Source organism: Elephantulus edwardii, unplaced genomic scaffold (genome assembly GCF_000299155.1).
Source record: "Elephantulus edwardii isolate Elephantulus edwardi_28Jun2011 unplaced genomic scaffold, EleEdw1.0 scaffold00102, whole genome shotgun sequence".
Lineage (NCBI taxonomy): Eukaryota > Metazoa > Chordata > Mammalia > Macroscelidea > Macroscelididae > Elephantulus > Elephantulus edwardii.
In genome coordinates this window covers 473141-486706 of record NW_006399852.1, presented here as the reverse complement: position 1 = coordinate 486706, position 13566 = coordinate 473141, and the positions used below count along the sequence as shown (strand labels likewise).

The window sequence follows — 13566 nt, the reverse complement described above, 5'->3', positions numbered from 1 at the left end:
GCGGTGCGGTTGGCGCAGGATAGAGCAGGGTTTAGAGCTGTTGTGCATAGGGTCGCTATGAGTCGGAAACGACTCGATGGCACATAACAACAACAACATTTGGGGATTTCCACATTCTGTTGTGTTGTATCACCTTTCTTGGGAGGGAACAAATACAGATCTCTTTCAGTCAGTTGGCTAGGCAGCTGTCCTCTAAATTTCCTGGCGTAGGCTGGTTAGCATGTGTAGGGCTGCATCTATAGTTGAAACATGTCAATTTGTGTCCAGTCATTTCTGGGGCCTTGTTTTTTGCCATCATATTCAGTGCATCTTGAATTTCTTCCTTCATTACCATTGTTTCTTGATCATATGGAACAGCAGTATACAGCAATTAAATCCCTAACATTAAGTAAGCTAGTAATTTAAGATGGATTTCTATAACGTAATTAAGGGGGGGGGGGAATCATCCCGTAAATAATTATTTAGCGACTGTTTACCAGACAGTATACAGAGTTAAAACAGAATGAGCATACATTTGAAGCCTCTGAGAGCTGAACTCAAGGAGACTACAATGTTTTTCTGAGTCTCACTAGTTTTCGCCTTACACAGGTTCAGGTTCTGCAAGCTTGACTGTAATTCCACAACAGCAACAAAACCTGAATTCGGTGGTTTGCGAAGAACGATGGCAGGTGCTAGTGAAGAGGTGCAGGCTCTCTTTGGAGCTGGTGTCCACGCAGTGCTGGAAGCCTGGCCAGCCCTACAGATCGCCGTGGACAATGGCTTCGGGGGCGTGCACAGCCAAGAGAAGGCAGAGTGGCTGGGGGTTGCGGTGCAGGAGTATTTCATTCACAACGCTGACCTGGAGCTAGATGAAGTGGAAGATTTCCTTGCAGAGCTCATGTCTACTGAGTTTGATACAATTGTGGAAGATGGGAGTCTGCCCCAGGTGAGTCAGCAGCTGCAGACCATGTTTCACCACTTGCAAAGGAGTGACAGTGCCTCTCTGAGGGAGATGACTGCCCGAATCACCCAAAGAAAGAAAAAGGTCACAGCCACTGCATTTACGACAGCCAGAACGACTGATGGGGATGAGGATGATGCAGACAGCACAGAGGATATGGAGGTCACAGCTGTGAATCATGCAGCAGCTGTAGACGGGGTCGGCCCGCAGCCTAAGCCCTCTGACTCAGATTTCCACACCAGTAAGGAAGAATGCATAGGTGATGGCTGGACCATTGTCCAGAGAAAGAAATGATTAAGGATGGAAATGGATTAGACTCTTGTTTGCTTGTTGTTCTGAAAGCTGGTTTTTTATTTTTATTTTTTTTTTGAGAGAGAGGACCGGGATACATGAATGAAACATAAATTACTGTATCCAAAATGCAAACCAATTAAAAAAACCGAAATATATTCTCTTAAAAAATAAAAGGATTGTGGCCCTCTTGACTGGTTATTTCACCCTACCCTTTTCCCCATCACATTACCCAGCTCCCTTCATAGGAAGAAAAATCCTTTTTTGCTGAGGTGGTAGGAACAAGTCCACTCTGCCTCCCCCTCCCCACAGCCAATTTTTATTTGCCACCCTGGTGATGAGGCCAATTTTCTTACCACTGTCAGCACCTGTTGGGTGCAGTCAGTATGAAAGATGAGTGAGTGTGGATAGCGTATTAGCTAGACCGTGGTTGACTGAGGAGGTAGATATATGAAGAGAAAAGACCAGCAGGAGAACCAGTACTTGATGAGATGAATATAGATGAATGTTTTAGGTATGTGTCACTTAACGTCAACTTGGGCAATGTCTGCACAGACATCTGAGGGTCACCTAAGGTTTTTTAAGTGGAAAAGTAGCTCATCTTACAGCATAGGAGCATGAGTAGGATACAGGCACACGAGGCAGAAAACCTGGCTCTCGACATGGACTCTGAGGCACTGGCTGTAGGCCAGGTAGGTGGTTAGGATTGCTGTAGGACTAGGGCTGCTCAAAGGGCAGACTAGCAGGCGGAGCCGAGAATGGTTGGTTTCCATTTGTTCCATTCCTGCCACCCAGTCCCTTCAGCCTCTGCCAGCAGCAGCAGCAATAGCCAAAAGTGGATTCAGATAGGGTTTTCACACACTATCCAAATTGCTCACATATCTCACAGAATGGATAATGGACATGAAGTGAGGCATACTTCTAATTTTGGTGTTCCCTGCCAAGAACTTGAAGCTTCCAAGAAACACGCCCTTTCTATATCCCAGGCTCTGGTCCTGGATTCCCTCAAATTCTAAGACCTTGGTCAGGCGATGAGCTTATGAGAGTTGGGCTTTCCAACTTCTCTCATACTCTTCATTCCATTCCAGTTATATTGAGGGATGAGAGCTTTATAAACACATTGTTTAATTTGTGATTTGACCTGCGAGGAGTTTGGATAGTCTGTTAGAGGCTGAGCTTTAGGGCTCAGCGGGGAAGCTGTTTCTGGGCCCACCATAGTAGTTTGATGCTTTGGACAAATAAATAGACAAAAGGAGCATAAATAGACTCTGGTATTCTATCGTGTGAATGCACTAGAATTTCTCCATCCATTCGTTTGTTGGTGGACATTTGGGCTTTTTTCCATTTTACTCCTATTGTGAATAATGTTGCTGTGAACATTGGTGTACAAATCTCCATTTGTGCCACAGTTCTCATTTTCTCCGGGTATATTCCTAGCAGAGGAACAGCTGAGTCATATGGAATTTCTGTGTTCAAATTTTTGAGGAAACACCACACTGCCTTCCAGAGTGGTTGTATCATTTTACAGTCCCACCAACAGTGTATGAGAGTTCCAGTCTTTCCACATCCTCAGTGATATGCAACATGAGAGGCTAGAGATCATGTTACGTGAACTTGGTGTCATAAGGACAAATGCTGCATAAACCATTATTGTAAAAACAGAAGGATTACTAGTAAGATGTGTACAAAGTCCAAAGGGGGAAGGGGAGGAAGGAGGGTGGAAATCACAAAGCCATAGAGTTTGGTGGGCAGAGGGAGGAGGTAAAGGAATTAGAAAAGATACTGAGAATCTGAAAAGTCACAATAATGGTGAGCATAGATCAGTGGTGATGAATGTATGGGAATGATCAATGAAACAATGTGAAGAGGGATGTGTGAAACAATATATATAAACATAACACAATGTATACAATTTTCCCATGCAAACCAAAATAAGAAATTTTAGAAACCTACAGTCAGGAGAGAATAAAATAGATAAATAGGACCTTCTAAGAATCAAATCCTTATGCACACCAAAAAACTTCAACAAGATAAGAAGGATACCCACAGACTGGGGGGAAAAATATTTGACAATGACATACCTGTAAGGGACTTACATCTAAAACTTACAGAATATACCAGCACCTCAACAAGAAAAATGTAACCTAACCACAAAATGGGCACAGGACATGAGAGACACTTTACCAAATAAGACATTTAGATGGTAAACAAACATGAAAAGTTCAAAATCCCTACCTGTCATAGAGATGCAAATCAAAGCTACTATGAGATACCATCTCACCCTGGCAGCAAAAGCAAAGTTCAACAGGGCAGCAAACAACAAATGCTGTAAGGTTATGGAGGATTGAACGCTTACACACTGCTGGTGGGAATGTAAAATTGTATAGCTACTATGGAAGGCAGTCTGGCACTTTCTCAAAAAGTTGGAACTAGAAATTATCATTTAACCCAGCAGTTCCTCTACTGGAAATATACCCTAAAGAAACAAGCCATAACTCAAACAGATGTATGCATACCCATGTTTACTGTACGTTATTCACAATAGCAAAGAGATGGTAGCAGCCCAAGTGCCCATCAGCAAGTGAAAGGATAGAAAAGCTTTGGTCCATTCACACAATGGATTATGCAGCACTGAAAAACAATGAACTCGTAAAACATTACACAACATGGGTAAGCCTGGAAAACATTACGCTGAGTGAAATATCTCAGTCATAAAAGGACAAATACTGTGTAACACCACTTACATGACAGGACAGACATGGGGGGTTGAGGAGAGAATGGGGAAAGAGTGCATAAATAATGAACACTGCATTAGAACCGATGGAAGAACTGTCCAAAAGGAATATATGATTAGGCATTATATGTATGATAATCTGCAACAAGGGGTGCATTGTTAGGTGAGTTGGAGGGAGGGGGAAGGGAGATGAAAATGTGCGACAATGAAAAAAGTTTAAAACGTCAAATTCACTGCCATCAAGTCTGAACAGCCTCATGGATAACGCCCCTCACTCTCAACAGGTTCTTAGAGACTGGAAAATGAATGAATGGAGATTGCCCATCTTTTCCCCACAGAGCCACTAGCAACACAACTCCCTGAGGTCTACACCAATAGATCTCCCAAACTGTAATTAATGTCAGTGAATTGTACATCTAAAAAAATGTCCAGCTATGTAAGCTGCTGGTGGAAATATATGATGGTGCATCCACTGTGGGAAACTATATGGCACCTCCTTAAAAAGCAGGCAATCTGATCCAGCAAACACATGACTATAGATTTGTTGTTGTTGTGTACTGTCAGATTGGAGCTAGCCCATAGCTAACCTGCAAGTAGGTTTTCAGAGGCAGTAAACTGCATGGGAGGAGAGTGCCCATCTTTCTACTGTGGAGAAGCTGGTGGATCCAAACCATTTGACCTTTGAGTTGGCAGCACCATTCCTTTACCACTAGACTATCAGAGCTCCCTCATCACAGGCTAAATTCCCCAAAACTGTAATCTGGAACACACTTACACGCACCACCATATTCACTGCAAAACTGACAATAGTAAACAGATGGAAACAATCTAAGTAGCATCGATAGATAACTGGACAAATGAACTATGGCACATACATACAGTGGAAATACGGTGCAATGTTAAATAATAAGAATTTGGGAAACATTATCAATGAGCCTGGAGGACATTAGCCTGAATGAAGTAAGTCAGACATGAAGGGTCAAATTTTGAATGTGTCCTTAGGGGTAAGAAACTGCACTGCAATCCCAAAGGCACACAGTTCAAATCTAACAGTTCCTCTGTGAGAAAAGAAGTCTTCTCCCATATGATTTACTGCCTCTGAAAACCCACTGGAAGGACAGCTATGAGTTGATTCCAACTTGACAGCACACAACTAGTATGAAAAAAGGGTAAAAGACAGAAGTATGATTCTTGATAGTTATTCTCTGAAGTTACCAGTGATAAAGGGGAAGGAAAATTTGTAATTAAATAATAAACACAATACATCCTAAGTTAGGTGGAAGGAAAGGCTATATAAAATAAGGGATGATTGGCATAATCATTAGCTTAAGGATCCCTTACACTACTAACGCTGTCAGAGTTGGTTATGTGTTGCACCTGCTTTGTGGAAGAATACTGTGCTGTTTAGATTGACAGCCTTACACTGATGAAGTCAATATAAGCTTGAATAGGCTCCACAGCAGTGTGTCTGGGATTAGCATATCAGTGAAGGGGGTGGGGGAAGACACAACTGTACAAGAGTTATGGCCATTAGACAACCAACCAAAGAAATGTGACCAGTAAAAATAAATGCTCTTATATTACTGAGTGATCCTAGGATGATGACAAGAAAGGACAAGATAGGTTTTTCTTGTAGTAAAATTACAGAGTATCAGTTGACGTATTTCAACAAACATGCAGCCCTGGACCTACTCACCAGCCTATGCAACAAAATTTGGAAGATGGCTACCTGGTCAACTTTCTGGAAGAGATCCGTGTATTTGCTCCCCAAAAAAGGTGATCCAACAATCTCATTAACATCATATGGAAGTAAAATCTTGCGGAAAATTATAGAAAAAGGCTGAAATAGTACATGAACAAGGAACTGCCAGAAATTCAAGCTGGATTCACAAGAGATTGTCAAAGGAGAGAGATCACTGGTGATACCAATCTTGGCTGAAAATAATGTTTCTTTGTTTTTACTACATAAAGGCATTTGTGTAGCTAAATTATGAATGGGAATTTCAGAACAGCAGGGTTTAGGGCTGTTGTGCATAGGGTCGCTATGAGTCGGAAACGACTCGACGGCACATAACAACAACAACAACAAATGTGCTCACGCAAAACCTATAAATAGGCTAAGATGCAGTTGTCCAAACAGGACAAGGAAACACTGCATGGTTTAAAATCTGGAAAAGTATGCATTTCTTCATACTTAGACAATCTCATGCTGACCAAATCACTCAAGGTGCAAGGGTGTGGGGGACCATGTCTAACCTTGTAGGAATTGGTTTTGTATTTGGCATGTTATTGATGGTGTCAGTTCCTTTTTGTGTAGTAGAGGTCACACTCAGCTGTCCTTGCCCCTTCTGCAGTCTGAAATGCCTTGATAGTCTTTACAGGGAAAAGTAATCGAACAGTCTGGGACTGGATTGAGGAAGTGGGAAGGCATGAGGAAAAATTTATAAGTGATGAAAATGTTTATCTTTGATGGGGTAGTGGTTACATAGGTGCATACACTTAGAAAATTTATCAAACTATAAAGGAGTGCATTTTATCTTACGAGTTATACCTAAATCTAATTTTGTCTCCAAACGGTTTGCAGTCACTAACTACTGTTGTTGTTGTTATGTGCCGTCAAGTCGCTTGCGACTCATAGTGACCCTGTGAACAGCCCTAAACTCTGCTCTGTCCTGTGCCAATCACACTGTCTCTTGACACTCCCATCCCGATTATCCCAGTCACTGAATCAGTCCACTTCATAGAGGGCCTTCCCCTCCTGCGCTGTCCCACCCTCCCAAGCATGATGTCCTTCTCCAAGGACCGGTCTCTCCTCACATGTCCGAAGTATGTTAGACGGAGCCTCAGAATCCTTGCCTCCAAGGAGCCACCCGGTTTAACCCTTTCCAGGACAAATCTGTTTGTTTTCCTAGCAGTCCATGGTACTCTCAATACTCTTCTCCAGCACCACAGCTCAAAGGCATCAATTTTCCTTCTATCCTCCCTAGTCATTGTCCAACTCTGATGCATAACAAGTGATTGCAAAATCCATGGCCTGTATCAGAGGCACCTTAGTCTCCAGAGAGACACCATTGCTCTTCAGTACTTTGGAGAGGTCCCTAACAGCAGACTTTCCCATGGCAATGTGCTGTTTCATTTCCTGGCTACTGGTGCCAAGAGGGTTGACTGTGGAGCCAAGCAAACTAAAGCTGTGAACAATCTCAATCTCTTCACCATCCATCCTGATGCTGCCAATTGGTCCAGTGGTGAAAATCTTTGTTTTCTTGACATTGAGCCTCAATCCATATTGGAGGCTACAGTCCTTGACCCTCTGCAGCAGGTGCTTCAGGTCCTCCTCAGTTTCAGCAAGCAGGATGTGTTATCTGTATAACGCAGACTTTTGATAGATCATCCACCAATCTTGACCCCACATTCCTCCTCATAGAGCCCAGCCTCCCGGATAATCTGTTCTGCATACAGGTTGAAAAGGTATGGAGATAGGATGCATCTCTGGCATATGCCCTTCCCAATTTTGAACCATGCAGTGTTCCCTTGCTCTGTTCTGACGAATGCCTCCTGGTCCAAGTATAGGTTTCTCATTAGAACAATCCTCCAGATTTTCTTTAGCTTTTTTTTTTTTTTTCAGATTTTCTTTAGCTTAAAAAAGACTGAACTGTGCTGTCAAAAGCCAGTGTTGTTGTTGCTGTTTTTATAAAAAAGCCAGTCATTTCCTTGGAGTCAGAACTAAGTCATAGCTGACCTTCCATTCGGTTTTCAGAGGCTGTAAATTGCAGAGAACGAGACTGCCCATCTTTCTTCCTAAGAGCAGCTGGAGGATTTGAACTATCTTGCCTTTGGGTTAGGAGTGTAACTTCTTACCCACTAGGCCACCAGAGCTCCCTGTACTATACTGTTGTTGTTATAGTTACTGTCCAGTAAACTGCAGCGCAGCAACTCTGTGAATAATCAGTCTGTTGCTAGGTGCCATTGAGTCGAGTATGTCTCAGAGCGACTCGGTGAACAGCAGATCTGAACCCTGTCCTAACCTGTACCATCCTCAGCATCTCTGACACAACCTGAGTGCACTGCTGTAGTCACTGTGCCAATCCATCTCATTGGGGATCCTCCTCCCCTTTGTAGACCCTCCAATTTTCCAAATATGATGTCCCTTTCCAAGGAATAGCCCCTCTTAACAACATGTCCAAACTATGGGAGATGAAGTTTTGTCAATCTTGCCTCCAGGAAGCACTCGCCTGCACCTTCTCCAAGACCTATTTGTTCTTTTGGCCATCCATGGAATATCCAGTACTCTTCTCCAACACCACAGCTCAAAGGCATTATTAATTTTTCCTTTCACTGAAGTCCATTTGCTAGTTTGCTAAGGCTGACCTAACAAAGTGTCACAATCCTGGTTGCTTAAAACAACAGAAATGTATTCTGCCGTAGTTCTGGAGGCTCCATGTTTGTACCAAGTTGGCAGTAGGCTATGTTCTCCTAAAATCCTTTTAACCTACTTTTGTTGTGCTGTTCCAACTCATAGCAGTCTTCCATCAGATCTGAATGTCCATCTTTCTCCTGTGAGTGGCTGAGGGATTTGAACTCAACAACCTGATTTGCATTATGTATGTCATCAGGGCTCCTTCTGAAGTCTTTCTCCTTGCCCCTTTTTGCTTCTGGTGCTCGCTGGTAATCACTGACATTCCTTGCCTGTATGTAGTTCCATCACTCCAGTGTCTACCTCCAGTATTTACATGGCTGGCATCCCATCTGTGCATGTCTGTACATTTCATCTTAGAAAGATACCAGTCATAGGGTTCAGGTCCCACTCTAATCCGGTATGGCCTCATCCTAACCGATTACATCTGCAAAGATCTTATTCCCCAAGAGTCATATTCTGAGATTCTGAGTGGACAGGAAATGTTAGGGGCACTATCCCACCCCTGTGCACATTCAATCTATGCACTCACAGCAGGGTGAATGTAGGAACTGGAACCTTCGCAAGTAAGCAAGAGAGAAAATGAGAACCATTTCCTTTACTCTGCCTGAACATGATGATACATACACACCAGTTCTGCTCACATGTTAAAGGCCAAAGCAAGTAATGGGCCAAGTCATGCTTGACAGCGTTATCCGTGTAATGAAAACCATAATCCTCTCACTCGTAGAATCTCAATGAATCACCAACACAAGCAATATGAAGAAAACTACACCAATACATTTCACTGTGGTTTCTGGCTGCCATCAAGCTGACCATGACTCACAGTGACCCTGTGAACTGGAACCTTGCCCTAGCTATCACCATCTTCACAACCTCTGACATGCCCATGATAGTAGTCATTGTGTCCATCCGTCTTGTTGATGGTCTGTTTCCCTTTCGCTGAAGCGTTCCCCAGCATGTCTTTTTCCAAGGACTGGCCGGTCCTTCCTGGTAACATACCCAAGTATGTGAGGTCAAGTTTCATAACCTTGGGCTCTAAGGAGCACTCAGGTTGCACTTCCTCTGACCACATAGGATGTCTGTTCTCTATTCCCAACACCACAACTTAAACGCATTGAATCATCTTCTGCCATCCTTTTTGCCCAACTTTCAGGATGCATAGCAAGTAAACTGAAAATACCATGGTAACAGGTGCACCTTTGTCTTTAAATTGACAGCCTTCCTCTTTACCACAAATAAATCCATCACAGTACATTTCCCTGATGCAACAAAGTTTATGATTTCTTGCATGCTTCTACTGAGGTGGATCTACAGCTTTATTAAATTGCTTCACACCAGTGACAGAAATACATTTAAATAGTAGGGGAAGGGAGCTCTGGTGGCCTAGTGGCAAGAAATGCAATCCCAGAGGTATGCGGTTCAAATCTACCAGATGCCCTGCTAGAGAAGGAGGGACAATCTCCTCCTGTCCCAGTCAGATCCAATTTGACGGTACACACACAAAATAATAAAATAAAATAAAGAAAAAAATAGTAGGAGAAAGCCAGAGTAGAAAAAACACATAGGAACAACGAAAAGAATGACAGATGTTTCATTGGAATTGACACAACACAGAAGATAGTGGAGCGACATCTTTGAAATCATAAAAGGGAAAAACAAACAACAAAGCCTGTAATACTAAATTCTACCTCAAACCCACTCACTGTCCTTGAGATGATGTCAACTCACAGCAACCTCCACTGAATTTCTTTTTTTTTTTCCAAGCGTCAAAGTGGAATTTATTTAAGCTTTATATTTGTTTTATGTGATTTTCAGTATTTGTGTTTTTTTTTTTTCTTTTCCACTGAATTTCTGAAGCTGTGAATCAGGAGTCGCCTCCTGAGGAACAGCTGGTGGGTTCTCAGCACCGGAGAGGTGTGGTCTTGTATAGACTATGCCACTAGAGTTCCCTTTAGCATACTGAAACAAGTGAAAATGTATTTCAAAAGCAGTGTTTGTTGTTACCATGTGCCGTCGAGTCACTTGTGACTCATAGTGACCCTACGTACAACTGAAGCCTGCCCTGTCCTAAGCCAGTCTCACTGACTCTGACACACCCACCCCTGTAGCCCCAGTTACTTTATCATCTCATCTGGGGTCGTCCTCTCCTGTGCAGTCCCTCTACCCTTCCAAGCATGATGTCCTTCTCCAAGCACGGGTCCCTCCTGGGAATGTACATGCAAAAAGTATGTGAGATGGAGCTTCAAAATCTTACCCTCCAAGGAGAAACTTGGTTTCACCCTCTCTAACACAGACCTATTTGTTTTTGTGGCGGTCCATGGTATGGTAAAGATTCTTCTGCAGCACCACAACTCAAAGTCATCAATTCTTCTGCCATCCTTAGTCATTGTCCAGCTCTCTGATGCACAGCAAGTAACTGTAAACACCATGGCCTGGATCAGGTGCACCTTAGTCTCTATAATTACATTTATTGCTTCTCCATATTCTGTACAAAATCAATGTCAGTATTACACGGATAAAGAGCAAATGTTCATTTCAATTATTGCAGAAATGTCATCTACCAAACCTAATATCCTTTCATGATTTACAACAAAACAAAAATCTAAGAAAGGAAATTCCTTCACATGATAAAAGGCATTTGGGGGAAAACCATATCATGCTGAGTAGGAGAAGACTGAAAGTTTTCCTGTAATATCAGGAATGAGAGAAGGATGGCTGAAAGGGTTAAGGTCAAGGATAAAAACCAGTTCAGCCATGGCAAACTAAATGAGATCAGTAAAGATATGACTTTGCAAAATGTGGGTGTAATGGAAAAAGAAAATGGGGTGGGGAAGCAAATCCAACTGAAAACTAAGCTGAAGTCCTAGAATGAGAGGTTGAGAAGTGATGTGGTGAGCCTTTTCCAAAGGCTTCTGACAAAACGTGATACAGGCGAGCAGGGCAGGAATGCTTCTAACTTTGTAGGTCAAGATATTTATTTACTATGAGGGCACACACAATACCTGCTTTCTGAAAGAGAGATTACGTTCCTAGCAGGGCATCTGCATTAGTTTTCCCCATTCAGATTATTCCTCTGATACACAATTTCAAATATATAGTTTGATGTCATTGGCTATGACTGACCTGGGCAGAACCAGCTGGAAGCCTTCTTTAAGACTTAAGGGACAGTGCGACAGAATATGTTTCTGTGTATTAGAACATGAATTCTGGGAGGCCAAAGGGTGCCATGTTATGGATTGAGTTGTGTTCTCCCAAAATTCTGTTGAAATCCTGACCGCTGTAAATATGACCTTGTCTGGAAATAATACCTTTTCTTGTTATTGTTCCTGGGGTCATGCCAGTATAGGATGAGATTTTACACTGAATCACTTGTGAGTTATAAAAAGATCAGAATAGACAGACATATGCAAGAGACAGAAAGATGCTATGTGAGGGTCACCTACAAGCGCAGGGGTTCCAGGAACACCCAGAGCTCTGGACAAGGAAGGGATCATCATGTCTGAGAAGCTGATTTGGACTTTTAGCCTCCATAATTATGACAAAAGAAATTTCTGCTCTTCAAAGTAATTTAGTTAGGATTTCTGTTATTGCAGGAACTGGTAACCAAGTTAACTATATCTGATAAGGGTTTCATATACACCATGTCACTAAAAAGCTTCTGAAGAAATTGCTGAATGCACATCTAACTGCTGTGTAAGCCTTCAATGAAAACATAGTATTATAATTTTTTAAAAGAGAAGTTTAATATACAGAATATACAGAGAACTTCTACAAATCAACAAGACGGCTAACAACCCAATTTTAAAGAGGGACAAAAGATTTGAATAACTATTTCTCTAAAGAAGATACACACATCACCCATAAAGCACAAGATGATACTTAACATTTGTTAAAAAGGGAATGTAAAACAAAACTACAATGATAACACTGCATATCCACTAGAACAGCTAATGTTGCTTAGTACCATGGAGTCAAAACGGACCCATAGCTGACCCTCTGGCCAATTTTCAGAGGCAGTTAATCACATGGGAGATTGCCTATCCTTCTCCCATGGAGCAGCTGGTAACCTTAAACTGCATGCCTTCAAAATTGCAGCACAGCTTATTAGAACGACTGGAACAGTACATCAGCAGAGAACTGCCAGAAGTCCAGGCTAGGTTTAGAAGGGGTCGTGGTACTAGGGATAATTATAGCTGATGTTAGATGGATCTTAGCTGAAAGCAGAGAATACCAGAAGAATGTCTATCTGTGTTTCATTGATTATGCAAAGGCATTTGACTGTGTGGATCATAACAAACTGTGGCTGACTCTGAGAAGAATGGGAATCCCAGAACATTTAATCGTGCTAATGCGAAACCTATACTTGGACCAAGAGGCAGTCGTCATAACAACAGGGCAACACTGCATGGTTCAAAATTGGGAAGGGTGTACATCAGGGATGTGTCCATACCTGTGTCTCCATACCTTTTCAACCTGTATGCAGAGCAGATTATCCGAGAGGCGGGGCTCTGTGAGGAGAGGCGTGGTGTTAGGATTGGTGGACGATCTATCAACAATCTGCGTTATGCAGATGACACAACCTTGCTCGCTGAAACTGAGGAGGACCTCATGCACCTACTGCAGAGGGTCAAGGACTGCAGCCTTCAATATGGACTAAGGCTCAATGTCAAGAAGACAAAAATTCTCACCACTGGACCAATCGGTAGCATCAGGATGGATGGTGAAGAGATTTAGATTGTTCACAGCTTCAGTTTGCTCGGCTCCACGGTCAACACTCTTGGCACCAGTAGCCAGGAAACCAAAAAACTTATTGCTATGGGAAAGTCTGTGGTTAGGGACCTCTCCAAAATACTGAAGAGCAACAGTGTCTCTCTGGAGACTAAGGTGCGCTTGATACAGGCCATGGTTTTTGCAATCACTTGTTATGCATCAGAGAGTTGGACAATGACTAGGGAGGATAGAAGGAGAATTGATGCCTTTGAGCTGTGGTGCTGGAGAAGAGTATTGAATGTACCATGGACTGCCAAGAAAACAAACAGATTCATCCTAGAGAGGATTAAACCAGGCTGCTCCTTGGAGGCAAGGATTCTGGGGCTTCGTCTGACATACTTTGGACATGTTGTAAGGAGAGACAGGTCTTTAGAGAGGGACATCATGCTGGGTAGCGCAGAGGGACAGCGCAGG

The 13566-nt window shown here is 42.6% G+C and overlaps 1 pseudogene; it reads left to right on the top strand.

Moving 5' to 3' along the window:
• The first annotated feature begins 661 nt into the window (after positions 1-661).
• Positions 662-1234, top strand: LOC102873807 (annotated as a pseudogene).
• The last annotated feature ends 12332 nt before the right edge of the window (positions 1235-13566 follow it).